Here is a 25,361-nt window from a genome sequence, read left to right on the forward strand (position 1 = left end):
CCAATGTAAAACTAGATGAGGCCCAATATCTGAAACATACAAGTATGATATATTTAATAAAATACAGTGTGTACCTCTGCTTTCAGTCCTGTTCCACTCCCATGAATTATCCATGCTGCTGCAGAAGGGATATTTATAAAATCTGAATATGATCATACTACTCCTTGTAAAAAAAATCCTTCTGTACTCCCATATGCTTCAGAATAAAAAACAAAACTTTTCCGATCCCTCTCAAGCTCAACCTGGCCTTTACCTTTACTGCTCCAAACATACCAGTTCCTTAGGATGTTGTTACATTTTCCTGACTTGCACTTCATCTTTCTCCCCTTCATACATTATTCACCAATCTTCTATTATCCTTCATAACTCAACTCAAGTGTCACCTCCTCCAGGAAAACCTGACCTCTCCACTCTGACACAGAATTGGAGTTTCCCCTTGTGCCCCCATACAGCACTGTGTGTACCTCCATTCTGTAGTTATGAAAAGGTATTAAACCAATTGGTTTAATTGTTTTTCTCTAAGCAAGGAGTCTGCAGTATCAGATGGAAAGGTTTAGCTCTTGGAAAGTGCCTAATACCATATTCCTTAAATATTTGACATAAACTATTGAATAAATAAAATCTGGATATGCAAAAATGGATAGAATATTGCTCCTTATTCCTAAGGAGCTGGCCACCTACCATGAACAGATGCTTTTCAACTTATTAGTCCATGTGCAACAATTATGATTAGATTTCCTCCACGTAAGAAATTTTTTTAGATTTTTAAATCCAGTATCTACCTAATTGAATTTTGGGGGGATGAAGAGAAAGAAGGTTTAAAGAGTGTGGTATATTTGTGACAATATTTCTTAGCTTTTTTTGGCTGAAGTTTAGACTTTGAAGTGCCAATATGTGGCTCAGGTAACATCCCATTTCACCCTGCCCAGAACTTCCATCTGTTCTGAGCAGACAAAGCCTTCTTAACTGTCAGTGTACTTGAAACACTTAAATGGGCATCTAGTCAAATGTTCACATTTAACAGTTGGTTTTACATGCAAATAGACTGTGGAAGGGCAATAAAAGTCAAATTTTAGTGAAGGACAACAGGGAAATGTGAAAAAAGATGATCCGCGTGTCAAGCAGGAAGCTGGCCGGGTGCCGTAGTGGATACTGTATGAGATTGAGCACAGACTCCCTCCTTGAAATTCAAAACTCTTTTCTCATGCTTCTGCCATTGCCTGTTTATTATCAGTGACTCTAAGCCAAGGAACTTTACCAAAATCACAGTGGCAGGTGGTGATGGTGAGGTGAATTTTGCAAACAATGCACATCCCCTAGAGATATAGATACAACATTTTATAGGTTGTTTTCCTGCCATGCATCAATTTTACCCACTCCAACCACTCCTACCCAACACACACACATAGAAATTCAAGCACTTGCCATGAGAATCATTAAGTGGTGATTCAGTGATAAGCATAGGAGTATGTCACATTCCTCACTTGCAAAGCTGTAGAAAAAAAGATGGAGTTCCACTAGCCTGTATGTCCCAAGAAAGAGGAGATGGTGTGGTAGTAAAATAAGAAAAAGGAAAAAAAAAAAAGGAAAGATAGTTCTAACTTCTTATGTTACTCCACAGATGCAACCATCTAAGATTACTGGATATTTTTGTATGTTTTATTTTCAATTGTGTGCACCTGGAGCCTGGGAGGCTAACAACATGGTGTGAAATAAAATACACATTTTATGGCAAGACAAGAGAACTTTAAACATAAAAAATATTCTCTGCCCTTTGGCCCCTTCTCTCCGCTCTGCTGTGCATCGTGTGCCTGCATTATGCATCCACCAAACCTCCCCCATTGACAGAAATACCTCCTCAGCCATAAAAAGTAACATTCTCCTGACATCAACAAGACAACTCCTCAAAGACAGCATTCCTTCTTGATCTTGTAAGGGACCAGGATGACACTTAGATCTGGATTATGTAAACTGTCAATAATACGTCATTTAATGCACAACCTTCTGTCTCAAAACACTTATATAACTGGACTTTGACTTCTAACGGGCAGAACAGTTCTGGGAGCATTACCAGATGCTGTACCAGGGTTACAATCCTCAATGTGGCTCACATAAAATGTTCCATTTCTGTCTTAGATAGACTGATTAATTTTTTGTCAAATTTCAGGACTAAAAGATCAGGAATGGGCCAGCCCACTTCTTTTTTTAGGCCAGGGAATCTCAGTAGAATTAAAGCAAGCAATACTAAAGAATGTGAGATCTGCAGAGCTGCTGGAGGCAAATGCATTTACTTCGATCCATTGCTCTACCTCATCCTCGTTTCTAAAGAGCCATAATGCTAGGAAGTGAAAAGATTACTATTTTTAAGTTGTTGGGAAATCTATTGGATTTAGGGGCAGACTATTAAGGCAACTTCTACAGGAACTACAAATTGATGAGAAGTAGAGGATATTTTATATATACTCAAATAAACTTGTCATTGCATCCAACATTCATTGAGCACCTAATCTGTGCTTGGTCACATGCCAGTTATAGGAAATTACAGATTTATTGGAACTGAAATTTCATGAAACTGTTGCTTTATCCTTTTCTTCTTTCCTGGCTCTAGGGATTGTTATTTAAAAACAGTCTGTGCTATGAAGGTGACAAACATTTATTTTTTATTATTATTGTGTAGTAGATTTCCATATATATAACAGAACTAGTTATGCTTGTAGAAATAGGACAGGGAAGATTTCCCAGATCCCTAACATATGGTATTAGCAAAAGTTACAAATAGGTTCTTCTAATTTCTCTCTTTAGTTCTTGTAGCTTACCATCAGTTGCAGAGTGATATCAGATCCAAGTAATTGAAAGGAGTAAAATGATGTATATTCAACATGGATAGAAGCAGAAACTAGAGATATCTAATTTAATTAGATAAGAGTTAGCTTATTTAATTGTACTTTTTAATACATAAATATGGTACTCTTTCTCTAGGTAATGTCTCCCAAGTTGCTAATTCTTTTTTTAAACAACTAATGGAAGACGTCAGAGTATTAAAAGAAACACAAGTCTAATCTGAAATTGAGACTGCATTATTAACTACAGCTCTCACTTCTATCTCTTTTATTGCTTGTTTTTGTATTTTTTATCCTTTCTATTACCTATGATAAATCCCAGTCCATTCTCTTTTTATGACCCTTGGTTTTGCTTATATTCACCTAACAATTGGAAGAAAGGTATTACATAACTCATTAGTACACATTTGCTGCTGATTCTGAGCTTTAGAGGCTCTCAAAGAGCTATTAAATTTTCTCAGAATAAATGATGTCTCCAGCTTTTTTCATTTATTTTTTAAAATCTCTGGCGCCTGCTCTCAGCTTTTAACACTACCCAGCTCTATGCTTCAGTATCTACAGTCAGCTTCTTCTCACTTGTGGGTTTGAACCATCATAAAAGGCAAGCATATCCCTTTGTTGTTGCTGTGTTTTTCCATATTACATAAGAAAAAGTTATAATTCTCCTACACAGCACCAGCCTGTTCACTTGGAGCTTTGTGTTTTTAATGTCAGTTTAGAGTACAAAATCATTAAGCCATCTGAAATAAAGTAGTCCTTTAAACAGTTAGAGCATATTACTGTATCATGATTCTCATGTAAAGTACATAGCTACATACACCTGCATCAGGTAGGAAATGTACCTGTGCCATCTAGGAAATTTTAGTGGTTGAACTGTCAGTTTCAAAAGCTCTATATCATAAAACATTTTGACCCATAAGTCTAATTTTGTACGCCACAGTTCCCTTTCCATCTTGTAAAGTTTCCAGGTACATAAGTATTTATCATCAAATTATTTTAATGTCCATTAGATCATTGAGAATAGGCCACATGAATTTCTTTAATATCCTATCTTTTTCCATGATACTGTGGTCTCATAATATTATTATCTTCTAATACCACTTACCCAGCTCATGACCATAAATCTTTAATTTAAAGTAATTAGCTGCAGTGTGGGTGAGTAAAGACTTCAAGAAAGACTCCTTTGTTGTTTGGCTATGAGAAAAAGTATAAAGCTTAAAAAAAATTATGCCAAAGAAGTTATGCCAAAGTGACTTCCATATTTCATTTCATTATCACATTTTTAATAGCAACTATGCTCATTAATAATGACATTAATCTTTTATAAGCTGCTTTCATTTTCAAATCAATTGCTTGTCAACATAATTACTTTTCATAATCAAATGAAAACATTCATATATATGTTTAAGAATCACCTATGTCTTACACATTTTAAATGTGTTAATGACTAGGGAAGAATTGAAAATATCCTTTTAGTAAACAACAGAATTTAAGAGTACTAAAATGTATCAAGGTTAAAACAATATTGTATATTGTCACAAATTGTATGTCCTCCCGAAAATGGCCACAAATTCCCAATTCCATATATTCTTTCACAATTGACCTATCACGTTCCCATCAAGAGGTAGGGAGTGTATTTACTTCTCTTGAATCTAGGTGGGCTGGTGACACACTTGTAATCTATACTTTGTGAGGGAATTGATACTGTGTGACTCCTTAGGCTGTCATAAAAGGCAGTATAGTTTCTGTTTTGTTTGCCTGCCTGGACCACAGACCTTCGTGTAAGAAGTCTGGCACCACTATGCCTGAGAGGCAACGCATAGGTGAGCCAGTCAACAGCTCCAGCTAAGCCCTCAGCTCATAGCTTGCTGCTCATGTGAGGGAACCATCTAGTCATTCAGCCCAGTGGAGCCTTCAGTCACTAATGCACTAAACCCCTAGCTGACGTGTGGCTACAAACACAAGAGAAACTCCAAGTCAGAACTGCCAAGCTCAGTCCTCCCTGACTCCCTGACCCACAAAATTATGAGCAAAATAAATAACTGCTTTAAGTTGCTAAGTTTTGGGGTAATTTGTTACAAAGAAATGATATCCAGCACAGAAATTTGGGACTGGGTTGGGTGCTGCAATTGAAAAACAATACAAACAGAAACCTAAAACACATGGTATTTACTTTGGGAATGAGAAGTGGGCAAAGGACAGAAAGTGGGAGGGTCTTGAGGAGAGCCCAGAGATGCTGTTAGTGTGGGCTTAAAGTCAAGTGAGTAAATTCGTGGAGTCTAGAAGAGAGGGCAGGTCCTTTTTCCTACATGATTATCAAGTATGCTCACAAGTGATGTCTAGTCCTCCCTGCTTTTGGTAGACTTTAATTCTATCAATTTTGAGGTAACTTGGCTTTCTCACCTATACTTGTATATATCCTTTGACCCATACAGAGAAAGAGAGAAATGCACATTTATATTTATGGATGCACATTAAGATTAGAGAAACAGAAGGCATGTATAGATATGCAAGAAATTTTTTTTTACATTTCTATCTTTTTTTGTTGTTATGGGAATATTGAAATTTAAACAAACGGACCACTTGTGGGAGGTAGTTTGGCTATATAATGCAAATTCAATGCATGCCAGTTACCAATCCTACCCCACTGGACTGTGTGGCACAGGGAAGACATGCCCTTTCTTCACTTCCCTCATACTGACTGCATCACACACCGCCATGCGGCAGCCCCTCAAATGCCTGCTTACACTGAAGAACACCGAGTGAAGTTCAGAACAGGTCAGTGGCCTGTGTGGTGCAAAACCTGCGACTAGAGACAGTGTGGTAAAATGAACACAATCGGTAAAAAGAAGATTATGGTAAAAAAAAAAAAAGACCAACCAAATCAAACAAAACTAAACACACACACAGGCACGGACACACACATCCACGATGACTGTTTTTACTATGAGTCGTCTTATGTTTCATCCACTGCTGAGCTCAGTTTGTCTTCCAAACATACATATGAGGAAACTGAGGCATAGGTCAAGTAAACTGTCAAAAAGTACACAGCTATGAACTGACAGAATCTGTGAAACAAAGAACCAGATAACCTGACTTCAAAACCCAAATCCTTAATCACTAGACAACACTGCCCCTAGAAAATGGCATCTTGATGCAAAGGAGTGATCTTCTCATTAATGGTTGTTTTGATGTTAAGAAACTATTAGACCCAAGAGGTCTCTCAGTCCCCATTTTAGCAAATATAAAGTTAAATATGTATACCTATCACAGGGTCCACTGCATATACTGTAAAATGTAAAGGACTCATATAGTCGTAATTGTACAATCATTACTGAGGCTGACACCATGGGAATAGCTGTACTGTTCCTCCTCAGCCGTGGAATAATGCAACTTGATAACAGAAAAATGATGACTGCCTTCTCATTTGTTTCAGCCTCAATTTAGAAAGTAATATTTATTTATGTGGCATAAACATGGAATCCGGACAGCCAGTCTATAAACAGAGGCTAGAGTCTATGTGTGTATTGGAGGGTTTGTTTAACTTAATTATACCTATTACTTTTAAGTGTATTTCTTTTGAGTAAGAGAGAACATATCAGGAGGGAAGCCGTATAAGTTATTTCCTTTGTGGACTCATCATCAAGAAAGATACAGAAATACAAAGCCTTTTGTAGTTCTACTTGGCAGAATAAACTAAGACCTCAGAACAAACAGTAGCCTTCTTAAGCCTTTTGTTTGTCTTTTGAGCTAAGATATAGGCAGTGAGCAAGCTCTGTGTGCTGAAAAAGCAGTACACAGCGGCCAGTGCTTCATGCCTCGCCTAATACATATGGATGTAGCAGCGTCTCATGAAGGGAGTAGCTCTGTTGTTGGTGTAAGAGAGGGAATAACTTGTCTAATTCTAAGCTAAGGCCAGGAAGGTCAGTGAGAGGAGCATACTCCACTTCACTTTTAGGACTGGCTTGAATGGTAGCAGCAGTGGCTGGAAGCTTAGGCTTCAATCCAAGCATGACAAGAAAAATATTTAAAAAAATAAAGTGAAACAGCAAAAACATGGGGGAAATCAATAGACTAAATAAGGTAGTGTTTGTTTTTCATTAAGTTTTGTATATTAAAGGTATTGATTTGTCATCTAAACTATAAAATCTGTGAAAGCTAACTAAATACAAACCTTTCATTACCTAAATTTTCTCTCAATAAAGGATAGTCGTAAAATGTCAGGAATAGTTACAACCTGAGAAGCCAGCAGAAATGAAATTAATGACCCAAATGTTAGAGTGGATCATGTCAGAATGGCTTAGATGGTCAGAATGTTTTCTATTATTGAGAGATTTTATCTCATATCTCTTACACATTATTTTTAAAAAACAACTCAGGAGGAAAAACTGCCAAAAATAAGATATTTATGTTTTAGCATAAAATTTCTATATTAAAAGTTAAAAGAAGTTTTCAAACAAAAAAATTAAACTTCTGTGAGTATAAAACTTCATAGTTTTTGTCAAAATGAATGTATTAGGTTGTATCATACTGTTTGATAGTAAAATTAGTGTATAGATTTCTAATTTTTAAAGTAACATATTTTACCTTTGGATATTTATTACATATTTTTCATTATATATTATTAAATCAATGTTTCATATTTGACACAATAGCTAAATTATAATGATTTTTAATTAACTGTTATTTTTATTTGATTCAATGCTTAAATAATAGCGTGCGAAAATTTTTTAAGAATGTTCAGATGTGCATATTAAAATGTGTTTATTATTTTTAATATATAAAATATAAAACGTTTGCTTAACAAATTGAATACCCACACAACATACTGAATAATCTAGTATTTAAAAATTTTTCTAGCTCTCCATAACCTAGGATATTATATATGTTAAATATTGAATTTTAGCACACTAAATTTCAGGAGTTCAGTTGCACACAAAAGACATTAGAGTTTAGAAAGAAGAATTAAAAAAATGAGTACAAAACTAGACCAAGAATACCAAGTGTATAATTGTTAAGGCAAAACATAGAGAGGATCACCAAAATCAAAACAAACCAAAACAAAACAATGGATTATTCCTGGGAAGTTAAATGAAGCTTCTCAGAAGAGGTGCTATTTAAATTAAGCCTTGAGGAATACACAGCTTAATCAGTTCTGTGCATTAGTAAGATAATTCTGACAGCCATGTGAATGACAGAGACTGAGAACATCTAGAGACAGGAATATTTATTTTGAACATTTTTTAATAAATTCATTAAAATTTCTTAGTAATTATAACATTTATTTTTAAACATTAAATAAATAAAATTTCAATGAACACTCATATGCATATCAGCTAGATCAATCATTTAACATACTGCCATATTTGCTGCATGTACATAAAGCAACAATTCAGCATGCATCCCCCAAAAATAGAAACATTTTCTAAATAAACAATACCAATACCATTTAAGCAAAAAAAAAAAAATTATCTAAAACAGTTAACATTCAGCCCATACTGAAATTTTCGTAACTGTCTTAAAAATGCCTTCGGCTTCTTTCAATGTGCACACATTGTATACTGGTATCTCTTTGGCCTCCTTTAATCTAGAAATAGGACTCCCTCTTATATTTTCCTCATCACATTACTTTTTGAAGAGACAAGTGCTGTTGCCTTGGCAAATGTCATAGAGTCTGGAATTGTCTGACCGTGTCCTTGAGGTGTTATTAAATTGATTTCTTCATCTCTTATATTTCTAAGTAAAAGGAAGTTAGGTTTAAAGAACTGATTATATTCAGGTGAAATTTTATTTGGTGTTGGACTCTTCGCAGGTGACATGACATCAGGAAACTCACTGGGTCAAGCAGACTCTCTATTAGCAATGCCATACAGCTACATGATCAAGGTGGCGCTGTGGTTCATTTTCACTTCTCTGTAACATTCCTTTGTTTTTATCCATTCTGTTTTTGAAGGAGAGCTTTGCTGCCATGAACTTTGCTACCATGAGCATATAGCATAGGTGTATGTATATGTTTATCTAGGATATAAATCTAAAAGGGGCTCACTAAGTCACACATTCTGTTCATATTTCATATTAAAAATAATGAAAGATCATTTTCCAAGGTAGTTGTACCGGCTTACATTCGTATGTTATATTCTCAAAGTTTTACTTAATCTTCATTCATATTTACTATTGTCAGGTAGATTTTCTCAATTGCTTAATTTTAAATAAGATGCCTTTATACTTTTGTATTTCATTGATATGATAGGTAAAAGAAGCAGATTCAAATAGAAGGGAACTTTGGGGACGATGGCTGTGTTAATTACCTTAATTATGGTAATAATTCTAAGGGTGAATATATTGAATTGTACACTTTACATCTATATAGTTTACTGTATATCAGTTATACCTTAATAAAACATAAAGGTCTTTTGCAATTATAAAGTAAGCTACTTTCTTCATACTGTATGGTTAATACTATTTCATTTTGCTTTGTTTTGCTTCAGTATTTTTGCATCTACATTCATTCATAAATGAGACTGATATCTATTTGATTTTTTACCCCTTGTCCAAAAACATAACTAAGACCACAATTTGTACTGCAGGTAGTTTATTTGGGAAGGGTACAAAAACATAGGAGAGCAAAGAGCATGAGACAGAAAAAGCCAAAAACAAATGCAGATTGAATCACTAAGCTGGTTACTACCGTGCACAACTGTAGCCCAATCTTGCTGAGTCCTACTGAATCAATTATGAGAATTATTTTTGTGTTTATTTACTTAGTTTTATTTATCCTGATATGAACATGTTTAATTTATTATTATTTGCAAAAGAAAAATTTCCCCATGATTAGTGAAATAGAGTACATATAATATATCTAAAGAGTCCCACCCAGACCATAAAAAAGGAAGGGGAGGGAAGAGAAAAGCATGGATCAAAAGCCCACTGCACAATAAGCACTTGGCAGACAGACTGCTTGCAGCGTGTACCAAATGGCCCACTGCACCTAAAGCTGAAACCAGAGATGGACTGAGGGGATGTGGCATGGGGCACCACAGCATGGTGATTTTAAAATATGACTACATCTTTTACTCTCCTCCAAACAAGAGTTCAATTCTATGTCCTGGTTACTTGAACCTTCAGCCTTTGCTTTGTTCTTGGAGCCCTCAGCCACTTTGTAAAAAGTTCAGACACTCAGTGGTCACCATGCTGTGAGGAAGCCCAGATTACATGGAGGGGCTGCGTGGATGTAGACCTTCCTAGCTGATCATGGTCTGCAAGTCATCTCTTCTAGATGAGATGTGAATGAGATATTTCTTGCCCTCGGTTGCACAAGTCACCTGCAGATATTTTAAGAAAATGCTTTATAGGAACAGCTGGTGCTTTCCAGATGGGCCAAATGTTTCTAAGCTGCAAACATTGGTAGGGCCACCATATTCCTGCTGCCAGACGAGAGCAAAAACAGATAGGAAACAGAGATAAGTCTACCCAGATGCGCCTTACCAGAATGCCTGCCCCACACAATAAAATGGTGGTTGTTTTATGCTACTCACTTTGTGATAATTTTTAAGCTGAAAACTAAAATAAATAATACCCGTTACAGCCATCAAAATTGCTTCCTTGTATAGTTCTTGCTTGTACGTAGTAATAAGATCATATAATGAGTTAGAAGAATGTTTCTCCTTTTATTTTCTCTGTTAGAATTTCAGGCTTGAACTTTCTGTTCTTGAATCACCTTACTTATTCAAGAGAAAGACTTATATTTGGTCTAAATCATCTTGACTTTTATCTGTACTTTTTAAAGTCCATTGTCTCAATTATACTTTTCTGTGTTATGAGGATTCATCTTTCGAGTTCTTAATCTTCTGAGAGTCAAGGAAAAAGAACAAAAGACTCATAACTGCAGTCAGCATCCTTTTGCTTTTTGAAGTTTTTTATCCATGCCTTGAACATTTCTAATCATAGGAGACAGTTTTTGAGAACTGGCTTTCTCTTTTTTTTTTCTTTTTAGACAGGCATTCAGTGTTGACTCAATTAGTGTAGCACAGTTATGAACTAATATCCTTGCTTATATAATTTCCCATTGAGCAACTCCTAGCAATTGGCTTTTTTAAAAAATATGTTTTGGTTTTAACATTGCAAATGGTAGCAAATGTTAGAATAAATATAAATATCAAAACTATTGCTTTTTAAAAATTAACCAGGCACCTGCCTATTCCTGCAGATTAGAAATGCTAATGAAAGAGAAATAACTCTTTTTGTCAGGTGTTTCCATGTTTATTGTTTCATTTCCTTTACACAGCCACACTTCTTGCTATTTGTTATTATCATCACACTTTAGAGATGAACATCTTGAATTTCACAGGGATTATGTTTTTGCTTTGAGTCAATATAGCTAACAAGTTGCACACTTGAAATTTGAAACTAAAGTCTCTGATTCCCATCACTTGCACATAAAACACCTAGCCCAGTTTCTGCTATACACAAAGCAGTCAAGAAATGTTAACTATCATTTATAATATTCTCATTCAAGATAATAACGATTATGCATATTTGAGATAATATCAATGTTGTAATTTTTCTAGAATAAAACAGGAACTATGTTACTTAGTCAAATGGTATTTCTATGTCAATTTGCTATTTTAGAAGTTTCAACCAGTTTAGATTCTCACAGGCAATATAAATACATGTGTCTTTTACATTTTATACTTTTTATGTCATATAATTTAATGTTTATGAAATGAATAGAAGTATTACAAGTTTATTTTAGTTAAATAAATGACCAATGTTTTATATCAGAAATGCTCTACATTTTCATTTTATTGACGTCCAACATTCAGAGCCCAACTAATTCTTTTTTTTTTTATTGTTTTGTTTCAGATTATGTAGAGGGGGAAAAAATGGAAGATTATTTTATCACTAAGACATTGATTGTTCTCATTGATCATACTTAACATTTTTTTCTAACAAAAAAAAAGACTCTTCTTTTTATGTACAATTAGACATAAATCTGTTAGGTTTTCTTAGAAAAACTTCTAAACTTTCATTATTGCTTTCGTTCAGAAGTGAAAATCTTCTTATATTTAAATTTACGATTGTAAATCATGTTTACTTTCCTAGTTATGAGAAACTGTTTTATTGTGATTTTTAAATTAGCAGAAAAACTTAGCAAGCAAGTCAGCGTACAAGGATAAATTAAGTACCTTGCTTACACTAATGAGAGAAAATAAAGTTTTCTGTAATCTATCATTTGTGTTTACCGATTGGTCCTATTTCTGTGGAAGAGAACAAGGAATGTCAGGAAAAAACAACCATTGCATGCAAAAGGAATCTTCAATGAGGAAAAAATAAAATTATCTGGATAAGTAAGCAGGAGATTGAACATCTTTGAAAAAGGACATATGAGAGACAGTGCCTTTTACCCAATTCTCTCAGATGCTTTCAGAGAGGAATAAAATCTTCTGAAGGGCAAAGACTATTATTCTGAGATTGATCAGCAGCAGAGTGAACAATGGAGTATATCAAAATGAGAAGAAATAGGACAAGAATGTGATCTTGATGAGAATCTTCCAAGAGGACATTTAAAATAAGTTTATGATCCAAATGTTGGCTCTTTCACTCAATGCTAAATTTAGTCCTTGAAAAGTATGCGAGTTGCACTAATTTATTATATTTCAATTCTATCATCTTTAAAAATGGTATCTTAAGCTAATTTTTATTTTCTATCCCATATGCCCTATCAAAGCTCGTTGCTGCCTTGGGAATATGTACATTACACAACCCTGGTTTTCATTATTTCTCTATTCTCTGAGTGTTTTTTTTTTTTTAATAGTGGTGTCCTTCATGAGATGATCTTCCATTTTGTCTTCTAAAAATTACTTTTATGACAAGACTTTAGATATTTCAGATGTATTTATCCAGTAATTCTATATATAATCAATTCTGTTAAAATAATCTAAAATAAGGTAGATAAATCTCTACCTTTATTATCTATTTATCTATCATCTGTCTACCTATCCATTTATACCAACCTTTCTCATCAAAGTTTTATTTATGATACTGTAACAGAATGCACATGGAGATATTTCTGTCTTTGTAGTAGTGACAAGCACCTCCTCCCAAATAGAGATGCTAGATGCATCTATAGGACATGTTATGAGTTAGGAAAACGGATTACGCTCTTCTGACATCTCATTCCTCATTCTTCTATATATATAAATACAAGAAATTAAAGAGAATTTGGTTCTTTGAAGAATGTTCATAACCTACTAAGTAGGGAGTGGAGTAGTATTTCCCCTTCTTTCTCTGTGATGCAGTTAAGGGTTACTTTAAGAGAATGTTTCATAGAGGCAGATGATGCTTTGCAGATGGGTCAGATGTTTCTAAGCTGAAAACGTTTGCAGGGCCACCATGTACTGCTACCAGAAGAGTGCAAAACCTCGTTTTAAAGTGAAGCCTGCAGGGTTTGGAAGGGTGGAGACGCCACGTTGACAAGGAAAGCAGTGCAGCTCAGATTGGCTTAAAGGGACTTCTCTCAGGGGTATAATTGGTAGGATGTGGCAACGTGAGCAGAAAGAGGCTATATGGGGTTAACTGCTAAGAAAGGAGCTTAAGAGAAATAATAAGTAGGAAACATTAAACCTGGAGGCAGGGCCACCCCTAGGGTGTGCAGAGCCCCAGGTAAGTTGTTTTTTGTTTTGTTTTGTTTTGTTTTGTTTGGTGGTCTGTCTATAAATACAGTTTCATTAAAATGTGTTATAAAATATATGATATCATGGCCTTCCATGAAGCATTCTTGTCTATGGTTGAGACATGGGTGATGTCTTTATTGGCAAGAAAATTTTAATTTATATACTACATGGTGTGGAAGGCAGACGCTAAAGGGGCCCTCAAAGATACCCATGTCCTGGTATTCATGTCTCTGTATGATTGTCTCCCTTTGAGTGTGCACTGGATGTACTGACTCGCTTAGGATGAACAGTATATGACGGAAATGATGGAATGTTACCTCTAAAATAAGGTTATAAAAAGCCTGTGGCTTTCAACTGGGGCATTCTCTCACTTGGATTTTCAGCCCTGGAGGAAGCCACCCGCCACACTGTGAGGCAGTCGCGTGTAGAGGCCCACTTGATGAGAGATCGAGGATGGCTGGCAACAGTGTGAGTAGCCCTGGGGGCAGGTCCTCCAATGCTGGGCCCTCAGAGGAGACCACAGTCCCAGCAGAAGGTTTGATGACAGTCTTTTAAGAGACTTTGAGCCAGAGGCAACTAGGGAAACCATATAAACAATATAAACTGAGAAAATTGTTGTATGTGACTAAATTTTAGGCTACTTATTCCTCAGTAAGGGCTAACTAATATATTCACTCCCTAAGATAGCCCTTTCTGAATCTGTCTTTCTAAACAACTACACTTGCCAACATTTGACCTTACTTTATTTCTCTACATGACACTTTACACTATCTGATAATATTTCTTCTCATTTTCCTATTTATTTCTCGTGTCTTTGATATAGAATATAATCTTGATGAGGGCCAGAAATTGTTTGACACTGTATCAGTATTATGAAACATCATCTGACACGTGATAGCATTCATAATAAATATTTGATGAACGAATAGTATATACAATTTTATAAATGAAGTGTTTATTTTTAACATGAGATTTCTTATCTTATTCAAAATGTAGTATTCTAATTTTTTATTTTAGATTATTTTAAAACTGAAATATAGTTGATGTATAGTATGTTAGTTTCAGGTGTACAGCAAAGTAATTCAGATATACATATACATATATATTCTTTTTCAGATTCTTTTTCATTATAGGTTATTACAAGATATTGAATATAGTTCCCTGTGCTACACAATTGGTCCTTGTTGTTTATCTATTTTACGTATGGTGGTGTGTACCTATTAATCCTAAACTCCTAATTTATCCCTCCCCCTCTTCCCCTTTGGTAACCTAAGTAAAACCTAATATTCTTAATAACTATATACTACTGCATAACATGGATTTATCACACGCACATACACACACACACCAAACACAAGTAATTCATCAATGCACAAATAAATGATTCGTAAGTTCCTGTATAATTTGTTCTTTCTGTTTTACTCTACTTCTATCCTAATTTTATGTTCCAGGGCAAACAACTGCTTGGATTTTTTTTTTCAAACTTATGCTTAAATGCAGCTACACATATTAGTTTCACTGCCTGGAATGACTTTCTTTTCTGTCATTGTTGGGGTGAGAAAGTATTTAATAATAAAATACTTAAGAACAATTGTTTTAAACCCAAATTGATTTGGCTGGAACAAGTATAGGTTCACTAAAAATCTCATACAGTTATTTCTAGCTAGCAAACATTTAGGCTTTCTTTCCCTTATACCATGGAATCCTTACAAACTCCTAAGGAGGATGGGAGGACAAAGAGTGGCAAAGATCACTCTCACAGTATGGTCAGATTTTTCTCTGCAAAGCCCAGGCCAAGCTTGCCTTCAGAGTAATCCCTCTGGTGGACAAGCACAGAGCAAGAAACCACCTCCATGTCTGCATCTTCCCCATGATCCACCATTCTTATGGTAGGTGTGAGTGACCCTGTTTGTGTTTAGATTTATATTTCTTTTTAGAACTGAGAAATAACACCTAGAAATTGATCTGAAACTATTGAAGGTGCAATTTTTGAAACTTAAACTTTTTTATGAAGTGAGAAATCAGTCTGTAAATACAAATACACCTTGAACTCAACTTAAAAAAACACAAACAAAAATTATGTTCAGAATGGGGCAAGATTATAAAGAGAAAAAAAGGAGCAGGGCATAAACTAGGGTTACTAGGATCAATCATTTTGTGAGCAGATAACAGAAAACATATTTTTGCCTTTAAGTTTCACACATATCAGAAAGATGGATTAGATTCCATCACAAAGTGTTCCATTGTTGAAAATATTTCACTGTGACACCTGGGTAACTCCCATTCATCTTTTAAGACTAAACCCTTGAGTGATCCCCTTCTGAAAGTCTTTCTGACTCAGAACTCATGTTTTAGTTGCCTTTCCTCTGTGCTCTATCTCCTTTGAACATCTCTTTAATACAGACTTACCATGCTTTATTTCTTTAAAACCTGACTAGGTTGAACTGGGTTTTACTAGGTTAAAAGAAAGGCCCCAGCTCATTCACTTAGTATTCTCACATCTACTACATCACAGATGCTAAGTAAAAAAAAAAATGTAACAAAAGTCAGTCCTTTATATTTCTAGTATATAAAAAGGCAGGCTATGTGTCTAATATCAGCTGAGGATCTAGAGGGTAGAATCACCAATGGAGAGAATACCAACCCCACCCCTTCTAAGGCAGTGGCTCTCAAAGTGTAGGCCCTGGACTAACCACATCAACGGCACTGAGGACTTGGTAGAAATTAAATTCTCGGGTTCCCCACAGAAATACTGAAATAGAATGTTGGGGATAGGCCAGAATCTGTATTTTAACATGCCTTGCAAGTGATCTGACACTCTATAAAATTTGAGAAATAGTGTTCTAGGGCAATGACTCATTGCGTAGAAATCATGGAGCCAAATGTGAGGGTTTTGAAAATTGTACATGTGCCCCACCTTCTCCGAGGAGGAATTTCTCATATGCTCCCCAGTAGGTTTATAGACCACAGTGACAGCTAATAATTATGTCCTGCCCTGTCACAGCATGGGTTCTTCTGATAACTGACATCATGTATGTCTATCACATTCAGTTCTTCTCTGATCAATAATACAACTTGTATGTTTTATTCACATCTTTACACTTACACAATACAGTTGGACTTTAGTAGGCAACATAATAAAGAACATTCAATAAAATGCAGTAATATTAAAACAAAATCAAGATTTGATCTAAATATAAATGTTCTTTAATGTATTTGATAGCTGGCCTAATTTTTAAAAGACTGAAGGATATAGTTTGTATGTATGCACAAACAAAATAAAGTAATATTGAAATCAGTTATGATATAATACATTGTTTCACCTACTTTATATAGTTGCCTGAAAGGCATAAAGTGGTTTCCTTAAAGGCACAGATTTTCTGCACAACCATTAAACAGTGGTTTCAAAATGAAGAGGCTTTTCTGTTGATGGTGATATGATAATATTTATGTGTGTGTGTGTGTGTGTATGTATATATTTCAAAATATGTGTTTAAAATGTAATTTATGGTGAAAAAAAATCCAGGTGACTTACTATATCACAAAATTTTAAATATCATCCCGTTATGTTTAAGTGATGAGTTTGCCAATATGTATTAGTTTCTATACTTTTAATTTATTTACAAGGATTATTAAGAAACTTGGAAATGTAGATAAGACAGAGGTTGGAGACAAATTTAATGTATTGGCAGAATTCCAAGTGAAGCAAAAATACACGTACATCTTCATATTGTTTTATCAACTATATAAAAATAACATGTAAAATACTGATTGTCGCTAATGTTTTCTTGTTCAGAAAGAAGTAAATTTGCTTAAAATTTTAGATGTTTTTATATTCTAACACATTTTGACAGGCTATATCACTATCATTTGAATTAATCATGGACTATTTCTGTAGCTGAAAGCAGGCAGTACAGCCAGAAGTTACAGAGACATTAGAATCATCATCATCTACTCTAGGTTAATCTGGGATGTTCACACATATTTTATTTTCTTTTTCTTTTTTCTTGATATTTTTTTTAAACTCAATCCCTAAATGGAATTAATGTTGATGCAGTGTCTGTGTATAAAGCTCATTAAGATATTTCTTTGTTCCTCTAAATGCTTGTTTACTTTTAAATAAAATCTATAGCCTTTACAATCTTCCTAAAAACACATATTAGAAAAAGACTGATGCCATGCTTAAAACCATATGAATTTCTTTCAAGCCTGAAGATGCATTCTTTTTCTTTTCTTTTTTTTAACATTTTTATTGATTTATAATCATTTTACAATGTTGTGTCAAATTCCAGTGTTCAGCACAATTTTTCAGTCATTCATGGACATATACACACTCATTGTCACATTTTTTTCTCTGTGAGTTATCATAACATTTTGTGTATATTTCCCTGTGCTATACAGTGTAATCTTGTTTATCTATTCTACAATTTTGAAATCCCAGTCTATCCCTTCCCACCCTCTACCCCCCTGGTAACCACAAGTCTGTATTCTCTGTCCATGAGTCTATTTCTGGCCTGTATTTATGCTTTGTTTTTGTATGTTTGTTTGTTTTTGTTTTTTAGATTCCACATATGAGCGATCTCATATCATATTTTTCTTTCTCTTTCTGGCTTACTTCACTTAGAATGACATTCTCTAGGAGCATCCATGTTGCTGCAAATGGCATTATGTTGTCGGTTTTTATGGCTGAGTAGTATTCCATTGTATAAATATACCACACCTTCTTTATCCAGTCACCTGTTGATGGACATTTAGGCTGTTTCCATGTTTTGGCTATTGTAAATAGTGCTGCTATGAACATTGGAGTGCAGGTGTCATCCTGAAGTAGATTTCCTTCTGGATACAAGCCCAGGAGTGGGATTCCTGGGTCATATGGTAAGTCTATTCCTAGTCTTTTGAGGAATCTCCACACTGTTTTCCATAGTGGCTGCACCAAACTGCATTCCCACCAGCAGTGTAGGAGGGTTCCCCTTTCTCCACAGCCTCTCCAGCATTTGTCATTTTTGGATTTTGAATGACGGCCATTCTGACTGGTGTGAGGTGATACCTCATTGTAGTTTTGATTTGTATTTCTCTGATAATTAGTGATATTGAACATTTTTTCATGGCTTTTTGATCATTTGTATGTCTTCCTTGGAGAATTGCTTGTTTAGGTCTTCTGCCCATTTTTGGATTGGGTTGTTTATTTTTTTTCTTATTGAGTCGTATGAGCTGCTTATACATTCTGGAGATCAAGCCTTTGTCGGTCTCACTTGCAAAAATTTTCTCCCATTCCATAGGTTTTCTTCTTGTTTTATTTCTGGTTTCCTTTGCTCTGCAGAAGCTTGTAAGTTTCATTAGGTCCCATTTGTTTATTCTTGCTTTTATTTCTTCTAGGAGAAAATTTTTGAAATGTATGTCAGATAATGTTTTGCCTATGTTTTCCTCTAGGAGGTTTATTGTATCTTGTCTTATGTTTAAGTCTTTAATCCATTTTGAGTTGATTTTTGTATATGGTGTAAGGGTGTGGCATTATTTTTCTTTTGCACACAAAAGGCAGAAAATAAAATATTTTCTGTCAACATAATAGTAAACCATAACATTTTAGTCTGAAGAGTATGCATTCTGTATCTCACCTACGATCAACTTTGTATCACAATAAAATTTTAATTATACCCACAATAATTTGTCTGTTTTTAGATGAACCTGAAGATCAAACTCCACATATGAAAACAATTGTTAATTTGCATATGCATTTCTCTTGTTAATTGTATCTTGCTTTATATTTCAAATGAAATTCTCCAAACTTGCATTATTCTAACTACAGATTAATAATAATGCTCATAGTAAGGTGGTTAGTACTCTTAAAACAATGGAATTCAGTTAATATGCTTGTCTTTTAGTGCATTCAATAAAAACTAGTTTTCAGAGGGTCCTAACTATTCTATAATTTCACATTCAATGCCCAATTCTATCCACTTATATTTCCAATAAACAAACTGCAGATATATAAATATATATCAGGTAGCTTATTATATTAAAATACTATTTTATATACTTTTTAAGCTTTTACAATTTTAAAGTGCTTTCTTGTTTGTATTGTATGTGCTTATTAAGCTAATGTAGCAATATTTGCAGAAGGCATATAAGTATTTTCTTTATCTGAAACTATGTATCAAATCGAACCAAATTGATTTTTTTAGACTTTAAGTATGGTGGATAAGTTAACATGGCCAAAAGTTGCATAGTGAAGAGGCAAACACATTTGACTCCAAATGCATGGCTCTTTTCCTTTAGAGCATTGGGTCTCTGTGCCTCCCCTTAGCATTTTTACATGTCACCAAACAAAGTTAAGTCCCAATAAAGGCCAGAAAAAGGGTTTCTTAAAAGTTAAAGCATAAGAAACAAGTTTGCAGATGATAGAAACATATCATATTTAGGACGTTTCAGCTGGATATGTTTATAATAGGCCACTCCCAAAGAAATATTCTTAAAATTACTGAAATAAATTCACTACTTTTAAGGTCAAAAATCATTTGGATTTACACATTTTAGAATATCTGGACAGGGGAAGAAAGCAGACTTGTTAAATGACGAATGTTTCATATTCAACTTTTGAAGATCACCAAGAAAATAAAGTTAGTGAAATTGATATTGATGTATCTATAATAAAGCATGAACAAATATTGCAGCTAACATGAAAAGGACTGACATTAAAACTAGGGAATACATTTTTCCATTGTATGCTTTTGAGGTGGATCATAACGTAAGACAAGACTTTGGGGATTTTTAATACTGTGAAGGAACATAAATGGAAGTTGAAGTTATGGAGGAAATTAAAATTGTGTTGACATATTTTTTAATCTAGTATACTTCCTATAGTCCTATGGTTCAAAAAGTTGCTGAGCAGCTGCTTGCACGAAGATCAACAATCTAACTGAAGTTAACACAGGCACATTTACATGGAGAAAAGAATAGGAAAGCACATATATGTGATCCATTTCTTTAAGAAAGACCAACTGACCCGAAACTACCTTGTAATATCATATCAAACATAGATCTCGAGATATATGCAAAGGACTGCTTTTGGATTCATGATCCTGCATAATGTATTACTAGTCTGTAACCTTGGATCATCATTTCCAACATTTAAACAGCTCTGAAAATGCTGCTTATCTTTCAGTGAAGAAATAGGATATGGTGGATCAGAGTGCTGATGTACACTGGGACTTTCACATATATATTTTATACATATTACGCTCATCAGTGCTCAATTCTGTTTGATTTATATAAAAATAATAATAATAATATAATAATTATTATTCATATGCTAGTTTGCTTTGTAACTTCAGCCATATATACTGTCATGTATGGGAATTATCTTCTCCTTTTCCCCTTCTTTTTTCTCTCACACTCTCCTCACTCTCAACTTTTTTTTTTGGCTTTGAGGTGCTTAAAGTTCTAAACTGCTATTTTCCCTTGAGCTTTCTCTAGTGTGAAATATTTTAAAATTTGTATCAATGTATAACATTTCCTAAAAAATTGTATATATATATATTTAAATTCAATATATCATTAAACAGAGGTTATGAGAATAATTACGCTTCTTTTATGTTGCATTTGTGTTTTGCTTTCCCATTTAAAAATAGAACTCATATACCTCATCTCATTTTATCTTTGTACAGTATAGTTAGCTTGATTAGTTTTTCCATTTTGCTTATACACACTCTGTACTAGGAACACAGATTGTCTTATTTATTGCCCTCATCAGGAATATTAGTTCCTCTGCTGCATAAGTGGATGCCTAGAGAGTATATCTAGTAATTCAGAGGACAAATAGGCTGTAAGCACAGAACAACTGTGTTTCATTCCCAAAGTACCTGTTAGAGCAAAGCAATCATTAAGTGTTGCTTATAAAAAAAGGCATTTCATTTCACAGTCATTTTCATCTCTGAACATATTCAATAATTAAAATGGTGAAATGTAATAACAAGAGAAAAAATAATCTATTTAACTTCAAAATTAAGGACTATAAATCAAAAAATTCTGCTTTGCATACAGAATTTTTTAAAGTGACATTTTGGCTTTCCAAGTAAGTCATTTGTAATTAAATGGTGTCATCATAATAAAAAAGATTATTAAAGACTAATTCTGAAAATCTGAGATTGCTATAAATACTAAGAATATTTGCATTTGTTCTTAGACTGCTATAATGTGACACTAAACTATAATAAGCCTTCTGGTAAAAAGTTGTATTTGTCAATATATTTTGAGTACCTACTATGCGAAATCACACTTTTAAAAGCTTTAGGGTTTCAAAGAAACACAAGTCCTCAAGGAACTTTATTACTTTTTGGAAAAAAGAAATGATATAAAAGAGAGGAAAAGAAAAATTCTGAGAAGTAAATATTTGGTAAATACTACACACGTTCAAAAGCAACTTACTAGTAATTGTGTAGGATGACGTACAACACAAATCCAGAAATCTCTGGCATGAATCACACAACAGAAGAGTCTTAGGAGGCTCAGATTCTTTGGTGATTTTAATTTCAGCTATTGTACCTTCAAGTTCTAAAACATACATTTGATTCTTCTTTTATACCGTCCAGTCCTTTGGTGAAGTTTGATATTGTCCTTTACTTCCTTGATTATATTCACTATATTTATTCTAAAGTCTGCATAATGAAGATTGCATTATCTGAATTACTTATAAATCTATTCCTATTGTTTGTTATTCTTCACAGTCTTTTTTTGTCAGGTAGTTTTGGTTCATTGCATCTCCAGTTATCTTTGTTATTGATATTGTTTTTAAATATTTAAATTTTGAAATAGTTTTAGATACACAAAAGAATTGCAAAGATAGTATAGAGAGAGCCTATATACTCTTCACCCACCTTCTCCAAATGTCAGCATCTTATGTCAAACAGTATATTTATCAAAAGTAAGAGATAAACACTGGTACAAGACTGTTAATTAAACTAACATACTCTATTCAGAATTCCCTAGTCTTTCCACTGATGTTCCATTTCTGCTCCAGGATACAATCTAGAATACCACGTTAAGCATAAGCATGATATCACCTTAGTTTCCTCTAATCTATGACAATTTCTCAGGCATACCTTGTCTTTGCTGACTTTGACAATTTTGAACCTCAGTAGTCAGATTTTGTAGAATGTCTCTCATTTGAGTTTGCTTAATGTTTTCATGATTATACTAGATTACAATTTTTTGTGGGAGAATAATAGAGAGGAGGTGTGGCTTTCTCATCAGGTCATATCAGAGGATACATGTCACCATGACTTATCACTAGTGATGTTAACATTGATCATTAGATTAAGATGGTGTCTTCCAGATTTCTCCTCTCTAAAGTTGCTATTTTTCACTTTCCATACTCTTTTTTTTTTCCAGAGCACTTCACTAAGTCCAGTCAACATTCAAAGAAAAGATATTTAAAGCCTACTGTCAGGAGGAGACGTATTAATGATTTTGTGAATATATGTTAAAACTACCACATCAATTAATATACGTATTTTTGAAAAGACTATTTGAAAGCATGCAAATATCTTATTTCTCCTTAATGCTTGGCTTGCTAGCTTAATATTCATTAATGGATTTTACCTACAGTACTCATTATTGTGGAGTACTAATGGTGATTTTCTATGACCACCTGCCCTCTACAATTTCTACTTGGAATTCTTCGATAATAAAAAATTATCCTTTTTCTCCAATTTCTTTATTTTTCTTATTATTATTTCTTTATTTCTTCAATTGTATGTCTATTTTTACCTTGGTTTCAAAGATATGTGGATATTTATTTTATTCTCTGAGTTATAATAAACATTTTTTAAAACATTATTTATTTTGCTGCTCTAACTGTTCCAGCTTTGGCCATTGGGAGTTCTTTTGAGGTTGGCTTCTGTGTCCTTTTGACATACCACCAGTCCTTTTTTATTTATTATTTTTTGAACACTTCTTTACTATATGGAGCCACTGCAAGAGGATACAAGCTCATCGTGTGTTTTCCTTTTCCCAGCACTAGAATCGGCCATTTTGTAAAGGAATACTGGTTCCTTTTATTGGAGAATAACATTTCGAAACCAAGATCTGAGAACCAGATGTGTTCATTACTATTGCATTGTCACTGCTGGGTGTTTGTAGGCCCCCTCAAGAGAAACAGGAGAATATATATATATATTATTTATATATGTCTGTATATCTTTTTATCTATTATATTGAAATTAAAAACAATTGAAATAAAAAATGAGTTTGTTCTACTTGTTGAGGAGTTTTGAATCTATATTAATAGAAGTTATTGTTCTATAGTTTTCTTCTAGTGCCTTTACTTGCTTTTGATATTAGGGTCATCTTTCCTCTTCTATGTCCTAGAAAAGATTATGCAAAAATTATATTATATACATTTTTAAATATTTAGCAGAATTTGCCAGTGTATTCATCTGGGCCTGGAGTTACCTTTTTAAAAAATTTTAGTTAAAAACTAAATTTCTTTAATATGTATAGGACTATCAAGTTATTTACTTCTTTCGTGAGTTTTGGTAGCTTGCAGTTATCAAGAAATTGGCTCATTGTAGCTAAATTATCAAATATACAAGCATAGGTTTATTCCTCACATTTCCTATCATCCATTAAAAATCTTTGAGATCAGTAGGAATGCATTCTCTTCCATTCCTGATATTGGTATTTTTGTCTTTATTTTTTCCTGGTGAATCTGGCTAGAAATGATCAATTTCATTATTCTCTTTAAATAATTAGATTTCATCTTTATTGACTTTCTTACTGTTTTTATGTTTTCATTTTTATTGATTTCTGTGCTGTTATTTCCTTCTCTTGCTTGCTTTTGATTTATTCCTCATTTTGAGATTTGTCTTATTTTCTAATATGAATATTTCAATACTTTACATTTCACTTAAATCATTGCTTTAGCTTAATCTCACCAACTTGATATTATATTTTCACTTTTATTCAGTTGAACTATTTTTACTTCTCCTTAAGTCCTCCCCCTTATGCATGGGCTACTCAGATGTATATTATTTAATTTCCCATTACTTAGGAAATTTCCATGTACCTTTCTGTTACTGTTTTATAGTTTAAATTATGTCCTGAGAACAAGCTTAGTATGATTTATATTCTTTTAAATGGGTTTAGGCTTATTTTATTCTCTGATTACTATTATTATTCTCTGATTACTTTTGTCTGTGTTCACACTTTTAATATGGAAAATCACCTTTATAATATGATGCCTAAGAATAATATTATATTACCTCAGAGAAGAATCATATTTGTTTCTAGCAGGCAGTTAAGGGAAGTTAATTATTAAACACTGGACCTAGACCTGGACCAACGACTCCTTAACCTGAGATCTATGGATAGAACTCATAGGCTCCTTGAACATGGATGGGAAAAATTATGTTTTTATTTCCACTAATCTATAACACAGTTTTACCACTCTCTCCCATTATGACTGCTATCAACAAATTACAGTAATATTAGCAGTACCTAATTTCTCTGTCACTAATAAAAGATAACAGATATTTTAATATCATATGTTGTAGATATCTTAACACAGATTTACATTCATCCCTACTTAAAAATACACTAATAAAGAAGCATGAATCTATGTGTTCCCTTTATTTGGAAGAAAATAGCTTCCAAATTAGTCTCCTAATCTCTGACCTACCTGTTCCCCACAACTATCCACTCTCTATACTACTGCTATCTATATGTCTATAGGCATACACCTACAGTATACCTGTATACATACATTTAGAGATACACAGATACCTATTTATAGATTTATATTATCATATGTCTATACTACTATATAGATGTATGTTTCCTGAGTGAGTGAATG

General features: G+C 33.8%; 1 long non-coding RNA gene across 2 annotated transcripts in view; it reads right to left on the reverse strand.

Moving 5' to 3' along the window:
- The window catches only part of LOC140697676 (uncharacterized), a 211,237-nt gene that overhangs the window by 20,566 nt on the left and 165,310 nt on the right, over nucleotides 1-25,361 (reverse strand). The window contains exon 6 of one of the 2 annotated variants that reach the window (XR_012074880.1): nucleotides 18,343-18,885. The exons of the other annotated variant lie outside the window; for it this stretch is intronic. This is a non-coding gene — a long non-coding RNA (uncharacterized lncRNA). Of the gene's footprint in view, nucleotides 1-18,342; nucleotides 18,886-25,361 lie in introns of those variants that run through there. 2 annotated transcript variants of the gene reach the window in all.

Source organism: Vicugna pacos, chromosome 8 (assembly GCF_048564905.1).
Source record: "Vicugna pacos chromosome 8, VicPac4, whole genome shotgun sequence".
NCBI lineage: Eukaryota > Metazoa > Chordata > Mammalia > Artiodactyla > Camelidae > Vicugna > Vicugna pacos.